Here is a 19817-nt window from a genome sequence, read left to right on the forward strand (position 1 = left end):
TGGATCCGCCGGAGAAGCTCACCGTCGGCGAGCATTTGCCGGCGAAGGGGGGTCCTCTGTCTCGGTGTCGCTGACACACGGGTCCCGCATGCCAGTGACCCAACGGTCACCCCCTTTCCTTTTATTCAAAACTGGATTTTTGGCTTTCTTGCAAAAATCATATCTCCTGTTTCTGAGATCCAAAAATTGTGAAACAAATTTTGTGTTGTTTCTTGAGATGGCTAGTATTTAATAAAAATATAAAATGAATCATGTTTTCTGAGAAATTATTTATTAAGGATTTAATCTTGTTATTTATGGATAAATGCATATCTCTTGTTATACTGCTTAGTTTGCTTTGAAAATTTTATGGTGGTCTCTGCATGGCATTAGAGTGCTCTGATAATTATTTCATGACTTTTGGAGCACTGCAGTTGTGTTATGTAATTTGTGTTTGAGATATGGCTTGTTTCTTTAAATAAATTATATAAAATAATTGGTGCTTATGCTGGTGTTCTACTTTGGTAGTAAACTTGTTTATGGTATTCCTAAGATGTAAATAATCTGAAATCTGTTGTTTGACACTATAGAAGTCATGTTTATGAATTTATGAAATAAATGCCTTGATATATGTTAAATGCATATCTTTAATTTGGTATGTGCAATTGCTGTGAAATTTTTATGGTGATGCTTTGATGATGTCCTTGTGCTTCTGTAATTTCTGTAGATTTTTCTGAGCATTTGAACTAGTATCTTGTAATTATGCTCTTATTTGGAGTTAATTAATAAATACCTTGTTAAGTAAATGTTTTGGGGTTTTCATCTGATGATCTGGTAACTTTGTGATATGTTTGTGCTCTTAGGCTAGGTAGTTGGCATGGTTTGTGTTTTGATCATGTTATTAAATAATTAACTATAGGGTTAAATGCTGTTCTGGACAGCAAGTGAACAATTTAACTTTGCTTAAGGATAACTTGACTTTCTGTGAAACTTGTCTAAATCAAAGTTGTTCTAAACTTATAGAGCCAGCTGTGGTTTAAATTTGAGGTCATTTGGCCAAGTAGTTTAAAAGTTATAGATGTTCCAAGTTGGGTTCCAGAAATAGGTGTTCTCTGTTTTTCTAGGACAGAACCTGGAACTTTGTTTAAATGACCAGTTTTAAGTATGAATCTTGCTGTCATGTCTAAAGATGAATTGTAGACAATTTCATAAGCTTTCCAGAATGTCCTTACTCATGTTTGTTGGACTTGTCTATCTTTAGTTATGATTTATTTTCTGAGTATACTTGTTTTGTGTTGCTTGCTGTTTTAGTAGCATGACAGGTCTTGGGTTGCATTAACTTGTTTACTTGTGTGAGCTTATATAACTTTTGCTCCGTAAATGAATGTCCAGTGAGTTGCTTGTGTTGTTAAGCATTCATCTTTAGCATGTGCATCTTCTTATTGTCCGAGCATGCAATAGGTGCACCGGACGTGGCAGTTTCCTTCGAGCTCCAAGCGAACCCCGAAGGTCAGGAGGGCAGCCAGGAGGTGGAGGTCCAGCAAGCCGGACTCGAGGAGCCCGAAGAAGAAGTTGACTGCCCGAATCACGAGCCGGCGTCGTTCGTGAAAGGCAAGCCCCGGAGCATTCTAAGTCTCCCTTATTTTCGAAAAGTTTACTTAATATGTTATATCTATTGATGCATTACGTCTAGGAGTTGTGATGAAACTGTTGCTGCATTTTACTCTATCCTTGTCCAGATAACTCACCCTCCCTGGTTGTAGAGTTAGGATCGAGTAGCAGCTTAGATATGCTTTAATCGGTAGAAGTCGGGTGATATTCTGTCATCCGCGCGATATAGGGTTATGTCGGATCACGATGGTCTATATGTGCTATCGTGGGTGGAACCTGATTAATTTGACTTAAGCCGGGCGGAGTTTTGCAAGTGTGTAGTAACTCCGTCTGTGGCAGCTAAGGACTGATCGTTGTACGTCCTCTTGTCATGTTGAACGCATGCCTAACACTTAGTTGGCCGGATAACTCATTCCAACCGCGAAGCCGAGTAGTATGACTCAGGCCGGAAGACCGGCAAGTATAAAGTGCGCACTACCGGAGGAAGTGCGGTGTGCGGGGGACCATTGGCGTAAGCCCAAAGGCAGGTGAGTTAAAATTCCTGACCTCCCTGGCAGAGTGGTAGCCCTGGGAGTGCGGCGCTGATCGGAGCCGCGATTCCTGAGTCGTACCAAAGGTGACCCTTTGGCTCTCCCGGCAGGGGATGCATGGGTGAGTGCTAGGAATAACCCTCCAACTGGATAGGAATTCGATTCGAATCGTCGTCTCTCCCGGTTAGTGAGAACTTGACAGAGCAGCGGCAAACGTAGCATTCACTAATGAACTTGGTTCGTGATAATGATGATAGCAAGAAGAACATATGATGAATTTGATATGGTTAATATTGTTTGTAATAATCAAGTGATGTGTTGTAGTACAGGTGCTAATCTAGTGGTAGGCTGATGATAAACAAATATGATGCTCTTAAAATAACTTAGTTGTAAGTTAAGCTTTTGGCAAAAGGTGAGTCAACCAGCTCCACTTAAGATTTAGCCTTGCATGATCCTTGGTGTCTTTTGTGTTTTACTAGACGGGTAAGTCTAGCTGAGTACATCCTCGTACTCAGGGTTTATTCCCACCTGTTGCAGATGATATCTTCTATGACGGTTTCTGCAAGACCTGTCTCCATCCCGCTGGGGATGAGGACTAACCGTTGGGCACGGTTCTCTACTCTTCTCGTCTATGATGCTTTTGGAAGGATGGCATAGACTCTGGCAGTAACAAAGTTGTGAACTGAACTTTGAACAAATGTGTGTAACTATTTTGCTTCCGCTACTTCAAACTTGGGTTGTAATAACTTAATGACTCCGATGTGGTGCCGCTTCGTCGGCAATGAATGACTATGTAACATTCGTTGTGTTTATGCTGAACTATTACGATCTTGGTTTGTTGCGAGTTGGTTTGAAGTCCTTCGTGATTTCGATTGACTACCGGGATTATATGGGCTCAAGTTTAGAAACTTGATTGTTTGACGATCGTTTCTGCACTTGAACTCTTATAATTTGGTCGGTTCTGTGACAGTCGGCCTTCAAATAAAATACAAAGGTGGTACAACTTTGCAGGAAGTAAACTTAGGTGGTGAAGAACACAATCCTGCAAAACAAAGAGAAGATCCAGTACGAAGACTGGATGTCACAGAAAAGTCTCTCAAGACTAGATCGGGCCACCAAACCCAAGAAGAGTATAACTTGAGAAATAATCTGCAAGAAGAACACAAGACTCAGTGATTTATCCCGTGGTTCAGCTCACCACAAAGGCTTGCCTAGGTCCACGTTGTTGAGGAAGCCACACTAGGCTTAGGCTTGCCACAAAGGCTTGCCCTACCCTCGTTCTCAAGTCAAGATAGTGAACTCTTGAAGTGAGGGGTAATTTCTTAGCTGCAAAACAAGTTTACAAACCTCCCAAGGCTGCCACACAAGAGGGCAAGCTCATAGGCGACGCCTAGCCGGCTAGGAGCAAGCTCCAAGAGTAACAAACCCTAGAACCTCCGCCAAACGTGAACCAAATGCTCTTAGACCTTGGGAATCAGTGGATCTACTCTCCAATCGAGTTTTGATGCCTTTTCTCTCAAAGATTGATGGTTGAAATCAAAGATTGCTTGAGGGATGGAGGGCAATAATAGAGGAGAGAGAGAGAGCTCTGGTCTGTCTGAGCAAGAGATAAGTCGTCTGAGGTATGTGATGACCGTTGTGAGGAGCGTCCAGAGGTAAAGACATACCCTGGGTCCCAACGGTCAGGAGAGGGCGGCACTGCCACCCTGGCCAGAGCAGGTTAAGAAAGAAACTATTTTGCGTGCTGCTTTTGCTGAGAAAGAGGATGTTGTTTTCTGAAGATGAGCATCTGGTTGCATAGTTGACCAACAATTCTAGAATTCCCCTTTATAGCACAGCTTTTCCTAAACTCAAATAAAGAAAATAAAATGAAGTAACACATCCCTGAGTTTGGATCAGCTCAAACATATTTTCAGAATACCAGCAACCTGTACATCATTTCCATAAATTGATCCCCTGCTCATTAACTCGATAAAACTTGTTAGTCTTCTAATTTTGTTGTCATTAACACCAAAACCCACAATAGGGCTTGATTGCACTTACACATACCATATGCTTAGAAATCAATTTGGACGCACCCAATGGAACTCCTAGATGACGTGTGTCATATGGAATCTTGCTTCGGTCCATTTGTAGACATTGTAAGTTTTAGTGCAAGATAGGTGCACAGTTTGCGCCTAATGCACCATAGTCTAAGAAACCATTTTGGACGCACTATTTGGTACTCTTGGGTGAAGAGGCTCAAGTGGAAGCTTGGTTCGGTCAGTTTGGAGACAGTTCTAATCCTTATGCAAGGTAGGTGCATGGTTTGCATGGAACATACCATATGCTTGGAAATCAATTTGGATGCACCCGATGGAACTCCTTGACGACGTGTGTCATATGGAATCTCGCTTCGGTCCATTTGGAGACATTATTAGTTTCGGTGCAAGATAGGTGCACAGTTTGCACCTAATGCACCATAGTCCAAGAAACCATTTTGGACGCACTTGTTGGTACTCCTAGGTGAAGGGGCTCAAGTGGATGCTCGGTTCGGTCTGTTTGGAGATAGTGCTAATCTTGATGCAAGATAGGTCCACAGTTTGCATGGAACATACCAAATGCTTGGAAATCAATCTGGACGCACATGATGGAACTCCTAGATGACGTGTGTCATACAAAATCTTGCTTTGGTCTGTTTGGAGACAGTGTTAGTTTCGGTGCAAGATAGGTGCAAGGTTTGCACATAATGCAGCATAGGCTAAGAAACCATTTTGGACGCACCCGATGGTACTCCTAGGTAAAAGGCTCAAGTGAAAGCTCGATTTGGTCTATTTGGAGATAGTGCTATTCTTGATGCAAGATAGATGCACGGTCTGCATGGACCGTACCATGTGCTTAGAAATTAATTTGGACACACCCGATAGAACTCCTTGATGATGTGTGTCATATGGAATCTCGCTTTGGTGTGCTTAGAGATAGTATTAGTTTCGGTGCAAGATATGTGCACGGTTTGCGCCGAATGCACCAAAGTCTAAGAAACCATTTTGGAAGCACCTGTTGGTACTCCTAGGTGAACAGGCTCAAGTGGAGGCTCGGTTCGGTCTGTTTAGAGATAGTGCTAGTCTTGATGCAAGATAGGTGCATGACATGGAAACTATTTTGGATCCACTATTTGGTACTCCTGGGCGAAGAGGCACTATTTGGTACTCTTGGGTGAAGAGGCTCAAGTGGAAGCTTGGTTCGGTCATTTTGGAGATAGTGCTAATCCTTATGCACGGTAGGTGCATGGTTTGCATGGAACATACCATATGCTTGGAAATCAATTTGGATGCAGCCGATGGAACTCCTTGTTGACGTGTGTCATTTGGAATCTCGCTTCAGTCCATTTGGAGACATTGTTAGTTTCAGTGCAAGATACGTGCACAGTTTGCACCTAATGCACCTTAGTCTAAGAAACCATTTTGGACACACTTGTTGTTATTCCTAGGTGAAGGGGCTCAAGTGGATGCTCGGTTCGGTCTGTTTGGAGATAGTGCTAATCTTGATGCAAGATAGATGCACAGTTCGCATGGAACATACGATATGCTTACAATTCAATTAGGACGCACCTGATATAACTCCTTGATGATTTGTGTCATATGGAATCTTGCTTCGGTTCATTTAGAGACAGTGTTAGTTTTGGTAGAAGATATGTGCACGGTTTACGCCTAATGCGCCATAGGCTAAGAAACCATTTTAGACGCACCCGATGGTACTCGTAGTTGAAGAGGCTCAAGTGGAGGCTTGATTTGTTCTGTTCGGATACAGTGCTAATCTTGATGCAAGATAGTTGCACAGTTTGCATGCAACGTACGATATGTTAAGAAATCAATTTGGACGCACCCAATGGAACTCTTAGATGACGTGTGTCATATGCAATCTCGCTTCGATCTGTTTGGAGACAATGTTAGTTTCGGTGCAAGATAGGTGCATAGTTTGTGCCTAATGCACCATAGTCTAAGAAACCATTTTTGACACACCTGTTTGTACTCCTAGATGAAGAGGCTCAAGTGGAAGCTTGGTTTGGTCTGTTTGGAGATAGTGCTAATCTTGATGCAAGATAGGTGCACGGTTTGCATGGAATATACCATATGCTTGGAAATCAATTTGGATGCACCCAATGGAACTCCTTGATGACGTGTGTCATATGGAATCTCGCTTTGGTCTGTTTAGAAATAGTGTTAGTTTCAGTGCAACATATGTGCATGGTTTGCGCCTAATGCACCATAGTCTATGAAAACCATTTTGGAAGCACCTATTGGTACTTCGGTGAAGAGGCTCAAGTGGAAGCTCGGTTTGATCTATTTGGAGATATTGCTAATCTTGATGCAAGATAAGTGCATGATTTGCAAGGAACATACCATATGCTTAGAAATCAATTTGGATGCACCCAACGGAACTCCTAGATGACGTGTGTCATATGGAATCTTGCTTCGGTCCATTTGTAGACATTGTAAGTTTTAGTGTAAGATAGGTGCACAGTTTGCGCCTAATGCACCATAGTCTTAGAAACCATTTTGGACGCACTATTTGGTACTCCTAGGTGAAGAGGCTCAAGTGGAAGCTTGGTTCGGTCAGTTTGGAGATAGTGCTAATCCTTATGCAAGGTAGGTGCATGGTTTGCATTGAACATACCATATGCTTGGAAATCAATTTGGATGCATCCGATGGAACTCCTTGATGCGTGTGTTATTTGGAATCTCGCTTCGGTCCATTTGGAGACATTGTTAGTTTGGGTGCAAGATAGGTGCACAGTTTGCACCTAATGTACCATAGTCTAAGAAACCATTTTGAACGCACTTGTTGGTACTCCTAGGTGAAGGGGCTCAAGTGGATGCTCGGTTCGGTCTGTTTGGAGATAGTGCTAATCTTGATGCAAGATAGATGCACGGTTTGCATGGAACATACGGTATGCTTAGAAATCAATTAGGACACACCTGATATAACTCCTTGATGATTTGTGTCATATGGAATCTTGCTTCGGTTCGTTTAGAGACAGTGTTAGTTTGGTAGAAGTTATGTGTACGGTTTACGCCTAATGCACCATAGGCTAAGAAACTATTTTAGACGCACCCGATGGTACTCATAGTTGAAGAGCCTCAAGTGGAAGCTTGGTTTGATCTATTTGGAGATAGTGCTAATCTTGATGCAAGATAGGCGCATGATTTGCAAGGAACATACCATATGCTTAGAAATCAATTTGGATGCACCCAATAGAACTCCTAGATGACGTGTGTTATATGGAATCTTACTTCGGTCCGTTTGTAGACATTGTAAGTTTTAGTGCAAGATAGGTGCACAGTTTGCGCATAATACACCATAGTCTAAGAAACCATTTTGGACGCACTATTTGGTACTCCTAGGTGAAGAGGCTGAAGTGGAAGCTTGGTTCGGTCAGTTTGGAGATAGTGCTAATCCTTATGCAAGCTAGGTGCATGGTTTGCATGGAACATGCCATATGCTTGGAAATCAATTTGGATGCACCTGATGGAACTCCTTGATGATGTGTGTTATATGGAATCTCGCCCAGTCCATTTGAAGCATTGTAAGTTTCGGTGCAAGAGAGGTGCAAGGATTGCACATAATGCAGCGTAGGCTATGAAACCATTTTGGGCGCACCCGATGGTACTCCTAGGTAAAAGGCTCATGTGAAAGCTCAGTTTGGTCTATTTGGAGACAGTGCTAATCTTGATGCAAGATAGATGCACGGTCTGCATGGAACGTACCATATGCTTGGAAATTAACTTGGACACACCCGATACAACTCCTTCATAATGTGTGTCATATGGAATCTCGCTTTGGTGTGCTTAGAGATAGTATTAGTTTCGGTGCAAGATATGTGCATGGTTTGCGCCTAATGCACCAAAGTCTAAGAAACCATTTTTGAAGCACTTGTTGGTACTCCTAGGTGAATAGGCTCAAGTGGAGGCTCGGTTCGTTCTGTTTAGAGATAGTGTTAATCTTGATGTAAGATAGGTGCATGGTTTGCATGGAACATACCATGTGCTTAGAAATTAATTTGGATGCACCCGATGGAACTCCCTTGATGACGTGTGTCATATGGAATCTTGCTTTGGTGTGCTTAGAGATAGTATTAGTTTTAGTGCAAGATATGTGCACGGTTTGCGCCTAATGCACCAAAGTCTAAGAAACCATTTTGGAAGCACCTGTTGGTACTCCTAGGTTAAGAGGCTCAAGTGGATGATCGGTTCGGTCTGTTTAGAGATAGCGCTAGTCTTGATGCAAGATAGGTGCATGATTTGCATGGAACATACCATATGCTTGGAAATCAATTTGGATGCACCCGATGGAACTTCTTGATGACGTGTGTCATTTGGAATCTCGCTTTGGTCCATTTGGAGACATTGTTAGTTTCGGTGCAAGATAGGTGCACAGTTTGCACCTAATGCACCATAGTCTAAGAAACCATTTTGGACGCATTTGTTGGTACTCCTAGGTGAAGGGGCTCAAGTGGATGCTAGGTTTGGTCTGTTTGGAGATAGTGCTAATCTTGATGCAAGATAGATGCATGGTTTGCATGGAACATACGATATGCTTTGAAATCAATTAGGACGCACCTGATTTAACTCCTTGATGATTTGTGTCATATGGAATCTTGCTTTGGTTCATTTACAGACTGTGTTAGTTTTGGTAGAAGATATGTGCACGGTTTACGCCTAATGCACGATAGGCTAAGAAACCATTTTAGATGCACCCGATGGTACTCGTAGTTGAAGAGGCTCAAGTGGAGGCACGATTTGGTCTGTTCGGATATAGTGCTAATCTTGATGCAAGATAGTTGCACAGTTTGCATGTAACGTACCATATGTTACGAAATCAATTTGGACGCACCCAATGGAACCCAATGCAAGATGACGTGTGTCATATGGAATCTCGCTTCGGTCCGTTTGGAGACAATGTTTGTTTCAGTGCAAGATAGGTGCATAGTTTGTGCGTAATGCACTATATTCTAAGAAACCATTTTGGATGCACTATTTGGTACTCTTAGGTGAAGAGGCTCAAGTGGAAGCTTGGTTCGGTCAGTTTGGAGATAGTGCTAATCCTTATGCAAGGTAGGTGCATGGTTTGCATGGAACATACCATATGCTTAGAAATCAATTTGGATGCACCCGATGGAACTCATTGACGACGTGTATCATATGGAATCTCGCTTCGGTCCATTTGGAGACATTGTTAGTTTCGGTGCAAGATAGGTGCACAGTTTGCACCTAATGCACCATAGTCTAAGAAACCATTTTGGACGCACTTGTTGGTACTCCTAGGTGAAGGGGCTCAAGTGGATGCTCGGTTCGGTTTGTTTGGAGATAGTGCTAATCTTGATGTAATATAGGTGCACGGTTTGCATGGAACATACCATATGCTTGGAAATCAATTTCGATGCACCCGATGGAACTCCTTGATGACGTCTGTCATATGGAATTTCACTTTGGTCTGTTTAGAAATAGTGTTAGTTTCGGTGCAAGATATGTGCATGGTTTGCGCCTAATGCACCATAGTCTAAGAAACCATTTTGGAAGCACTTGTTGGTACTTTGGTGAAGAGGCTCAAGTGGAAGCTCGGTTTGATATGTTTGGAGATAGTGCTAATCTTGATGCAAGATAGGTGCATGATTTGCGCGGAACATACCATATGCTTAGAAATCAATTTGGACACACCCAATGGAACTCCTAGATGACGTGTGTCATGGAATCTTGCTTCGGTCCGTTTGTAGACATTGTAAGTTTTAGTGCAAGATAGGTGCACAGTTTGCGCCTAATGCACCATAGTCTAAGAAACCATTTTGGATGCACTATTTGGTACTCTTGGGTGAAGAGGCTCAAGTGGAAGCTTGGTTCGGTTAGTTTGGAGATAGTGCTAATCCTTATGCAAGGTAGGTGCATGGTTTGCAAGGAACATACAATTTGGAAGCACCCGATGGAACTCCTTGACGACGTGTGTCATATGGAATCTCGCTTCGGTCCATTTGGAGACATTGTTTGTTTTGGTGCAAGATAGGTGCACAGTTTGCACCTAATGCACCATAGTCTAATAAACCATTTTGGACGCACTTGTTGGTACTCCTAGGTGAAGGGGCTCAAGTGGATGCTCGGTTCGGTCTGTTTGGAGATATTGCTAATCTTGATGCAAGACAGGTGCATGGTTTGCATGGAACATACCATATGCTTGGAAATCAATTTGGATGCACCCGATGGAACTCCTTGACGACGTGTGTCATATGAATCTTGCTTTGGTCCATTTGGAGACATTGTTAGTTTTGGTGCAAGATAGGTGCACAGTTTGCACCTAATGCACCATAGTCTAAGAAACCATTTTGGACGCACTAGTTCGTACTCCTAGGTGAAGGGGCTCAAGTGGATGCTCGGTTTGGTCTGTTTGGAGATAGTGCTATTCTTGATGCAAGATAGGTGCACGGTTTGCATGGAAAATACCATGTGCTTGGAAATCAATTTGGATGCACGCGATGGAACTCCTTGATGCCATGTGTCATATGGAATCTCACTTTGGTCTGTTTAGAAATAGTGTTAGTTTCGGTGCAAGATATGTGCATGGTTTGCGCCTAATGCACCATAGTCTAAGAAACCATTTTGAAAGCACTTGTTGGTACTTTGGTGAAGAGGCTCAAGTGGAAGCTCGGTTTGATCTGTTTGGAGATAGTGCTAATCTTGATGCAAGATAGGTGCATGATTTGCAAGGAACATACCATAGGCTTAGAAATCAATTTGGACGCACCCAATATGACTCCTAGATGACGTGTGTCATATGGAATCTTGCTTCGGTCTGTTTGTAGACATTGTAAGTTTTAGTGCAAGATAGGTGCACAGTTTGTGCCTAATGCGCTATAGTCTAAGAAACCATTTTGGCCACACTATTTGGTACTCTTGGGTGAAGAGGCACAAGTGGAAGCTTGGTTCGGTCAGTTTGGAGATAGTTCTAATCCTTATGCGAGGTAGGTGCATGGTTTGCATGGAACATACCTTATGCTTGGAAATCAATTTGGATGCACCTGATGGTACTCCTTGATGACGTGTGTCATACAAAATCTTGCTTTGGTCGGTTTGGAGATAGTGTTAGTTTTGGTGAAAGATAGGTGCAAGGTTTGCACATAATGCAGCATAGGCTAAGAAACCAATTTGGACGCACCCGATGGTACTCCTAGGTAAAAGGCTCAAGTGAAAGCTCGATTTGGTCTGTTTGGAGATAGTGCTAATCTTGATGCAAGATAGGTGCACGGTCTGCATGGAACGTACCATGTGCTTAGAAATTAATTTGGACACACCGGATAGAACTCCTTGATGACGTGTGTCATATGGAATCTCGCTTTGGTGTGCTTAGAGATAGTATTAGTTTCAGTGCAAGATATGTGCACGGTTTGCGCCTAATGCACCAAAGTCTAAGAAACCATTTTGGAAGCACCTGTTGGTACTCCTAGGTTAAGAGGCTCAAGTGGATGATCGGTTCGGTCTGTTTAGAGATAGTGCTAGTCTTGATGCAAGATAGGTGCATGATTTGCATGGAACATACCATATGCTTGGAAATCAATTTGGATGCACCCGATGGAACTCCTTGATGATGTGTGTCTTTTGGATTCTCGCTTCGGTCCATTTGGAGACATTGTTAGTTTCGGTGCAAGATAGGTGCACAGTTTGCATCTAATGCACCATAGTCTAAGAAACCATTTTGGATGCACTTGTTGGTACTCCTAGGTGAAGGGGCTCAAGTGGATGCTAGGTTTGCTCTGTTTGGAGATAGTGCTAATCTTGATGCAAGATAGATGCATGGTTTGCATGGAACATACGATATGCTTAGAAATCAATTAGGACGCACCAGATATAACTCCTTGATGATTTGTGTCATATGGAATCTTGCTTTGGTTCGTTTAGAGACAGAGTTAGTTTTGGTAGAAGATATGTGCACGGTTTACGCCTAATGCACCATAGGCTAAGAAACCATTTTAGACGCACCCGATGGTACTCGTAGTTGAAGAGGCTCAAGTGGAGGCTCGATTTGGTCTGTTTGGATATAGTTCTAATCTTGATGCAAGATAGTTGCACAGTTTGCATGTAACGTACCATATGTTAAGAAATCAATTTGGACGCACCCAATGGAACCCAATGCAAGATGACGTGTGTCATATGGAATCTCGCTTCGGTCCGTTTGGAGACAATGTTTGTTTCAGTGCAAGATAGGTGCATAGTTTGTGCATAATGCACCATAGTCAAAGAAACCATGTTGGATGCACTATTTGGTACTCTTGGGTGAAGAGGCTCAAGTGGAAGCTTGGTTCGGTCAGTTTGGAGATAGTGCTAATCCTTATGCAAGGTAGGTGCATGGTTTGCATGGAACATACCATATGCTTGGAAATCAATTTGGATGCACCCGATGGAACTCCTTGACGACGTGTGTCATATGGAATCTCGCTTCGGTCCATTTGGAGACATTGTTAGTTTCGGTGCAAGATAGGTGCACAGTTGCACCTAATGCACCACAGTCTAAGAAACCATTTTGGACGCACTTGTTGGTACTCCTAGGTGAAGGGGCTCAAGTTGATGCTCGATTCGGTCTGTTTGGAGATAGTGCTAATCTTGATGCAAGACAGGTGCATGGTTTGCATGGAACATACCATATGCTTGGAAATCAATTTGGATGCACCCGATGGAACTCCTTGACGACGTGTGTCATATGGAAGCTCGCTTTGGTCCACTTGGAGACATTGTTAGCTTCGGTGCAAGATAGGTGCACAGTTTGCACCTAATGCACCATAGTCTAAGAAACCATTTTGGACGCACTTGTTGGTACTCCTAGGTGAAGTGGCTCAAGTGGATGCTCAGTTTGGTCTATTTGGAGATAGTGCTAATATTGATGCAAGATAGGTGCACGGTTTGCATGGAACATACCAAATGCTTGGAAATCAATCTCGACGCACATGATGGAACTCCTAGGTGACGTGTGTCATATAAAATCTTGCTTTCGTCTAGTTGGAGATAGTGTTAGTTTTGGTGCAAGATACGTGCAAGGTTTGCACATAATGCAGCATAGGCTAAGAAACTATTTTGGACGCACCAGATGGTACTCCTAGGTAAAAGGCTCAAGTGAAAGCTCGATTTGGTCTATTTGGAGATAGTGTGCTAATCTTGATGCAAGATAGATGCACGGTCTGCATGGAACGTACCATGTGCTTAGAAATTAATTTGGACACACCCGATAGAACTCCTTGATGACGTGTGTCATATGGAATCTCGCTTTGGTGTGCTTAGAGATAGTATTAGTTTCAGTGCAAGATATGTGCACAGTTTGCGCCTAATGCAGCAAAGTCTAAGAAACCATTTTGGAAGCACCTGTTAGTACTCCTAGGTGAAGAGCCTCAAGTGGAGGCTCGGTTTGGTCTGTTTAGAGATAGTGCTAGTCTTGATGCAAGATAGGTGCATGATTTGCATGGAACATACCATATGCTTGGAAATCAATTTGGATGCACCCGATGGAACTCCTTGATGACGTGTGTCATTTGGAATCTCGCTTCCGTCCATTTGGAGACGTTGTTAGTTTCGGTGCAACATAGGTGCACAGTTTGCACCTAATGCACCATAGTCTAAGAAACCATTTTGGACGCACTTGTTGGTACTCCTAGGTGAAGGGGCTCAAGTTGATGCTCGTTTGGAGATAGTGCTAATCTTGATGCAAGACAGGTGCATGGTTTGCATGGAACATACGATATGCTTAGAAATCAATTAGGACACACTGATATAACTCCTTGATGATTTGTGTCATATGGAATCTTGCTTTGGTTCGTTTAGAGACAGTGTTAGTTTTGGTAGAAGATATGTGCGCGGTTTACGCCTAATGCACCAAAGGCTAAGAAACCATTTTAGACGCACCCGATGATACTCGTAGTTGAAGAGGCTCAAGTGGAGGCTCGATTTGGTCTGTTCGGATATAGTGCTAATCTCTATGCAAGATAGTTGCACAGTTTGCATGCAACGTACCATATGTTAAGAAATCAATTTGGACGCACCCAATGGAACCCAATGCAAGATGACGTGTGTCATATGGAATCTCGCTTTTGAGACAATGTTAGTTTCAGTGCAAGATAGATGCATTATTTGTGCGTAATGCACCATAGCCTAAGAAACCATTTTGGATGCACTATTTGATACTCTTGGGTGAAGAGGCTCAAGTGGAAGCTTGGTTCGGTCAGTTTGGAGATAGTGCTAATCCTTATGCAAGGTAGGTGCATGGTTTGCATGGAACATACCATATGCTTGGAAATCAATTTGGATGCACCCGATGGAACTCCTTGACGACGTGTGAGATAGTGCTAATTTTGATGTAAGATAGGTCCACGATTTGCATGGAACATACCATATGCTCAGAAATCAATTTGGACGCACCAGATAGAACTCCTAGATGACATGTGTCATATGGAATCTCACTTCGGTCCGTCTAGAGACAATGTTATTTTCAGTGCAAGATAGGTGCACAGTTTGCACCTACCATAGGATAAGAAACCATTTTGGACACACCCGATGGTACTCCTAGGTCAAGGGGCTCAAGTGAAAGCTCGATTTGGTCTCTTTGGAGATAGTGCTAATCTTGATGGAAGATAGATGCACGGTTTGCATGGAACATACGATATGCTCAGAAACCAATTAGGACGCACCTGATATAACTCCTTGATGATTTGTGTCATATGGAATCTTGCTTCGGTTCATTTAGAGACAATGTTAGTTTTGGTAGAAGATATGTGCACGGTTTACACCTAATGCACCATAGGCTAAGAAACCATTTTAGACGCACCCGATGGTACTCGTAGTTGAAGAGGCTCAAGTGGAGGCTCGATTTGGTCTGTTCAGATATAGTGCTAATCTTGATGCAAGATAGTTGCACAGTTTGCATGCAGCGTACCATATGTTAAGAAATCAATTTGGACGCACCCAATGGAACTCCTAAACGACGTGTGTCATATGGAATCTCGCTTCGGTCTGTTTGGAGACAATGTTAGTTTCGGTGCAAGATAGGTGCATAGTTTGTGCCTCATGCACCATAGTCTAAGAAACCATTTTTGACACACCTGTTTGTACTCCTAGATGAAGAGGCTCAAGTGGAAGCTCGGTTCGGTCTGTTTGGAGATAGTGCTAATCTTGCTGCAAGATAGGTGCACGGTTTGCATGGAAAATACCACATGCTTGGAAATCAATTTGGATGCACCCAATGGAACCTCTTGATGACGTGTGTCATATGGAATCTCACTTTGGTCTGTTTAGAAATAGTGTTAGTTTCGGTGCAAGATATGTGCATGCTTTGCACCTAATGCACCATAGTCTAAGAAACCATTTTGGAAGCACCTGTTGGTACTTTGGTGAAGACGCTCAAGTGGAAGCTCGATTTGATCTATTTGGAGATAGTGCTAATCTGATGCAAGATAGGTGCATGATTTGCAAGGAACATACCATATGCATAGAAATCAATTTGGACGCACCCAATGGAACTCCTAGTTGACGTGTGTCATATGGAATCTTGCTTCGGTCCGTTTGTAGATATTGTAAGTTTTAGTGCAAGATAGGTGCACAGTTTACGCCTAATGCACCATAGTATAATAAACCATTTTGGACGCACAAGTTTGTACTCTTGGGTGAAGAGGCTCGAGTAGAAGCTTGGTTCGGTCAGTTTGGAGATAGTGCTAATCCTTATGCAATGTAGGTGCATGGTTTGCATGGAACATACCATATGCTTGGAAATCAATTTGGATGCACCCGATGGAACTCCTTGATGATGTGTGTCATATGGAATCTCGCTTTGGTGTGCTTAGAGATAGTATTAGTTTCAGTGCAAGATATGTGCACGGTTTGCGCCTAATGCAGCAAAGTCTAAGAAACCATTTTGGAAGCACCTGTTGGTACTCCTAGGTGAAGAGCCTCAAGTGGAGGCTCGGTTCGGTCTGTTTAGAGATAGTGCTAGTCTTGATGCAAGAAGGTGCATGATTTGCATGGAACATACCATATGCTTGGAAATCAATTTGGATGCACCCGACGGAACTCCTTGATGACGTGTGTCATTTGGAATCTCGCTTCGGTCCATTTGGAGAAATTGTTAGTTTTGGTGCAAGATAGGTGCACAGTTTGCACCTAATGCACCGTAGTCTAAGAAACCATTTTGGACGCATTTGTTGGTACTCCTAGGTGAAGGGGCTCAAGTGGATGCTAGGTTTGGTCTGTTTGGAGATAGTGTTAATCTTGATGCAAGATAGATGCATGGTTTGCATGGAACATACGATATGCTTAGAAATCAATTAGGACACACCTGATATAACTCCTTGATGATTTGTGTCATATCGAATCTTGCTTTGGTTCGTTCAGAGACAGTGTTAGTTTTGGTAGAAGATATATGCGCGGTTTACGCCTAATGCACCATAGGCTAAGAAACCATTTTAGACGCACCCGATGGTACTCATAGTTGAAGAGGCTCAAGTGGAGGCTCGATTTGGTGTGTTCAGATATAGTGCTAATCTTGATGCAAGATAGTTGCACAGTTTGCATGCAATGTACCATATGTTAAGAAATCAATTTGGACGCACCCAATGGAACCCAATGCAAGATGACGTGTGTCACATGGAATCTCGCTTTGGAGACAATGTTAGTTTCAGTGCAAGATAGGTGCATTGTTTGTGCGTAATGCACCATAGCCTAAGAAACCATTTTGGATGCACTATTTGGTACTCTTGGGTGAAGAGGCTCAAGTGGAAGCTTGGTTCGGTCAGTTTGGAGATAGTGCTAATCCTTATGCAAGGTAGGAGCATGGTTTGCATGGAACATACCATATGCTTGGAAATCAATTTGGATGCACGCGATGGAACTCCTTGACGACGTGTGAGATAGTGCTAATTTTGATGTAAGATATGTGCACGATTTGCATGGAACATACCATATGCTCAGAAATCAATTTGGACGCACCAGATGGAACTCCTAGATGACATGTATCATTTGGAATCTCACTTCGGTCCGTCTAGAGACAATGTTATTTTCAGTGCAAGATAGGTGCACAGTTTGCACATACCATAGGATAAGAAACTATTTTGGACACACCCGATGGTACTCCTAGGTCAAGGGGCTCAAGTGAAAGCTCGATTTGGAGATAGTGCTAATCCTTATGCAAGGTAGGTGCATGGTTTGCATGGAACATACCATATGCTTGGAAATCAATTTGGATGCACCCGTTGGAACTCCATGATGATATGTGTCATATGGAATCTCGCTTCGGTCCATTTGGAGACATTGTTAATTTCGGTGCAAGATAGGTGCAAGGTTTGCATATAATGCAGCATAGGCTAAGAAACCATTTTGGACGCACCCGATGGTACTCCTTGGTAAAAGGCTCAAGTGAAAGCTCAGTTTGGTCTATTTGGAGATAGTGCTAATCTTGATGCAAGATAGATGCACAGTCTGCATGGAACGTACCATATGCTTATAAATTAATTTGGACACACCCGATAGAACTCCGTGATGACGTGTGTCATATGGAATCTCGCTTTGGTGTGCTTAGAGACAGTATTAGTTTCGGTGCAAGATATATGCACGGTTTGCGCCTAATGCACCAAAGTCTAAGAAACCATTTTGGAAGCACCTGTTGGTACTTCTAGGTGAAGAGGCTCAAGTGGAGGCTCGGTTCGGTCTGTTTAGAGATAGTGCTAATCTTGATGCAAGATAGGTGCACCATATGCTCAGAAATCAATTTGGACGCACCAAATGGAACTCCTAGATGACATGTGTCATATGGAATCTCACTTCGGTCTGTTTAGAGATAGTGTTAGTTTCGGTGCAAGATAGGTGCACGGTTTGCACCTAATGCACCATAGGATAAGAAACCATTTCGTTCGCACCCGATGGTACTCATAGGTCAAGGGGCTCAAGTGAAAGCTCGGTTTGGTCTGTTTGGAGATAGTGCTAATCTTGATGCAAGATAGATGCACAGTTTCCATGGAACATACAATATGCTCAGAAATCAATTAGGACGCACCTGATATAACTCCTTGATGATGTGTGTCATATGGAATCTTGCTTCGGTTCGTTTAGAGATAGTGTTAGTTTTGGTAGAAGATATGTGCACGGTTTACGCCTAATGCACCATACGCTAAGAAACCATTTTAGATGCACCCGATGGTACTCGTAGTTGAAGAGGCTCAAGTGGAGGCTCGATTTGGTATGTTCGGATATAGTGCTAATCTTGATGTAAGATAGTTGCACAGTTTGCATGTAACGTACCATATGTTATGAAATCAATTTGGACGCACCCAATGGAACTCCTAGATGACGTGTGTCATATGGAATATCGCTTCGGTCTGTTTGGAGACAATGTTAGTTTCGGTGCAAGATAGGTGCATAGTTTGTGCCTAATGCAACATAGTCTAAGAAACCATTTTTGGCGCACCTGTTTGTACTTCTAGATGAAGAAGCTCAAGTGGAAGCTCGGTTCGGTCTGTTTGGAGATAGTGCTAATCTTGATGCAAGATAGGTGCACGGTTTGCTTGGAACATACCATATGCTTGGAAATCAATTTGGATGCACCCGATGGAACTCCTTGATGACGTGTGTCATATGGAATCTCGTTTTGGTCTGTTTAGAAACAGTGTTAGTTTCGGTGTAAGATATGTGCATGGTTTGCGCCTAATGCACCATAGTCTAAGAAACCATTTTGGATGCACCTGTTGGTACTTCGGTGAAGAGGATCAAGTGGAAGCTCGGTTTGATCTGTTTAGAGATTGTGCTAATCTTGATGCAAGATAGGTGCATGATTTGCAAGGAACATACCATATGCTTAGAAATCAATTTGGACGCACCCAATGGAACTCTTAGATGACGCGTGTCATATGGAATCTTGCTTTGGTCCGTTTGTAGACATTGTAAGTTTTAGTGCAAGATAGGTGCACAGTTTGCGCCTAATGCACCATAGTCTAAGAAACCATTTTGGACGCACTATTTGCTACTACTGGGTGAAGAGGCTCAAATGGAAGCTTGGTTCGGTCAGTTTGGAGATAGTGTTAATCCTTATGCAAGGTAGGTGCATGGTTTGCATGGAACATACCATATGCTTGGAAATCAATTTGGATGCACCCGATGGAACTCCTTGATGACGTGTGTCATATGGAATATCGCTTCGGTCCATTTGGAGACATTGTTAGTTTCGGTGCAAGATAGGTGCACAGTTTGTACCTAATGCACCATAGTCTAAGAAACCACTTTGGACGCACTTGTTGGTACTCCTATCTGAAGGGGCTAAAGTGGATGCTCGGTTCGATCTGTTTGGAGATAGTGCTAATCTTGATGCAAGATAGGTGCACGGTTTGCATGGAACATACCAAATGCTTGGAAAACAATCTAGACGCACATGATAGAACTCCTAGATGACATGTGTCATATGAAATCTTGCTTTGGTCTGTTTGGAGACAGTGTTAGTTTCAGTGCAAGATTTGCACATAATGCAGCATAGGCTATGAAACCATTTTGGAAGCACCTAATGGTACTCCTAGGTAAAAGGCTCAAGTGAAAGCTCAGTTTGGTCTATTTGGAGATAGTGCTAATCTTGATCCAAGATAGATGTATGGTCTGCATGGAACATACCATATGGTTAGAAATTAATTTGGACACACCCGATAGAACTCCTTAA

The sequence above is a fragment of the Sorghum bicolor genome, chromosome 6 (genome assembly GCF_000003195.3).
Source record: "Sorghum bicolor cultivar BTx623 chromosome 6, Sorghum_bicolor_NCBIv3, whole genome shotgun sequence".
NCBI lineage: Eukaryota > Viridiplantae > Streptophyta > Magnoliopsida > Poales > Poaceae > Sorghum > Sorghum bicolor.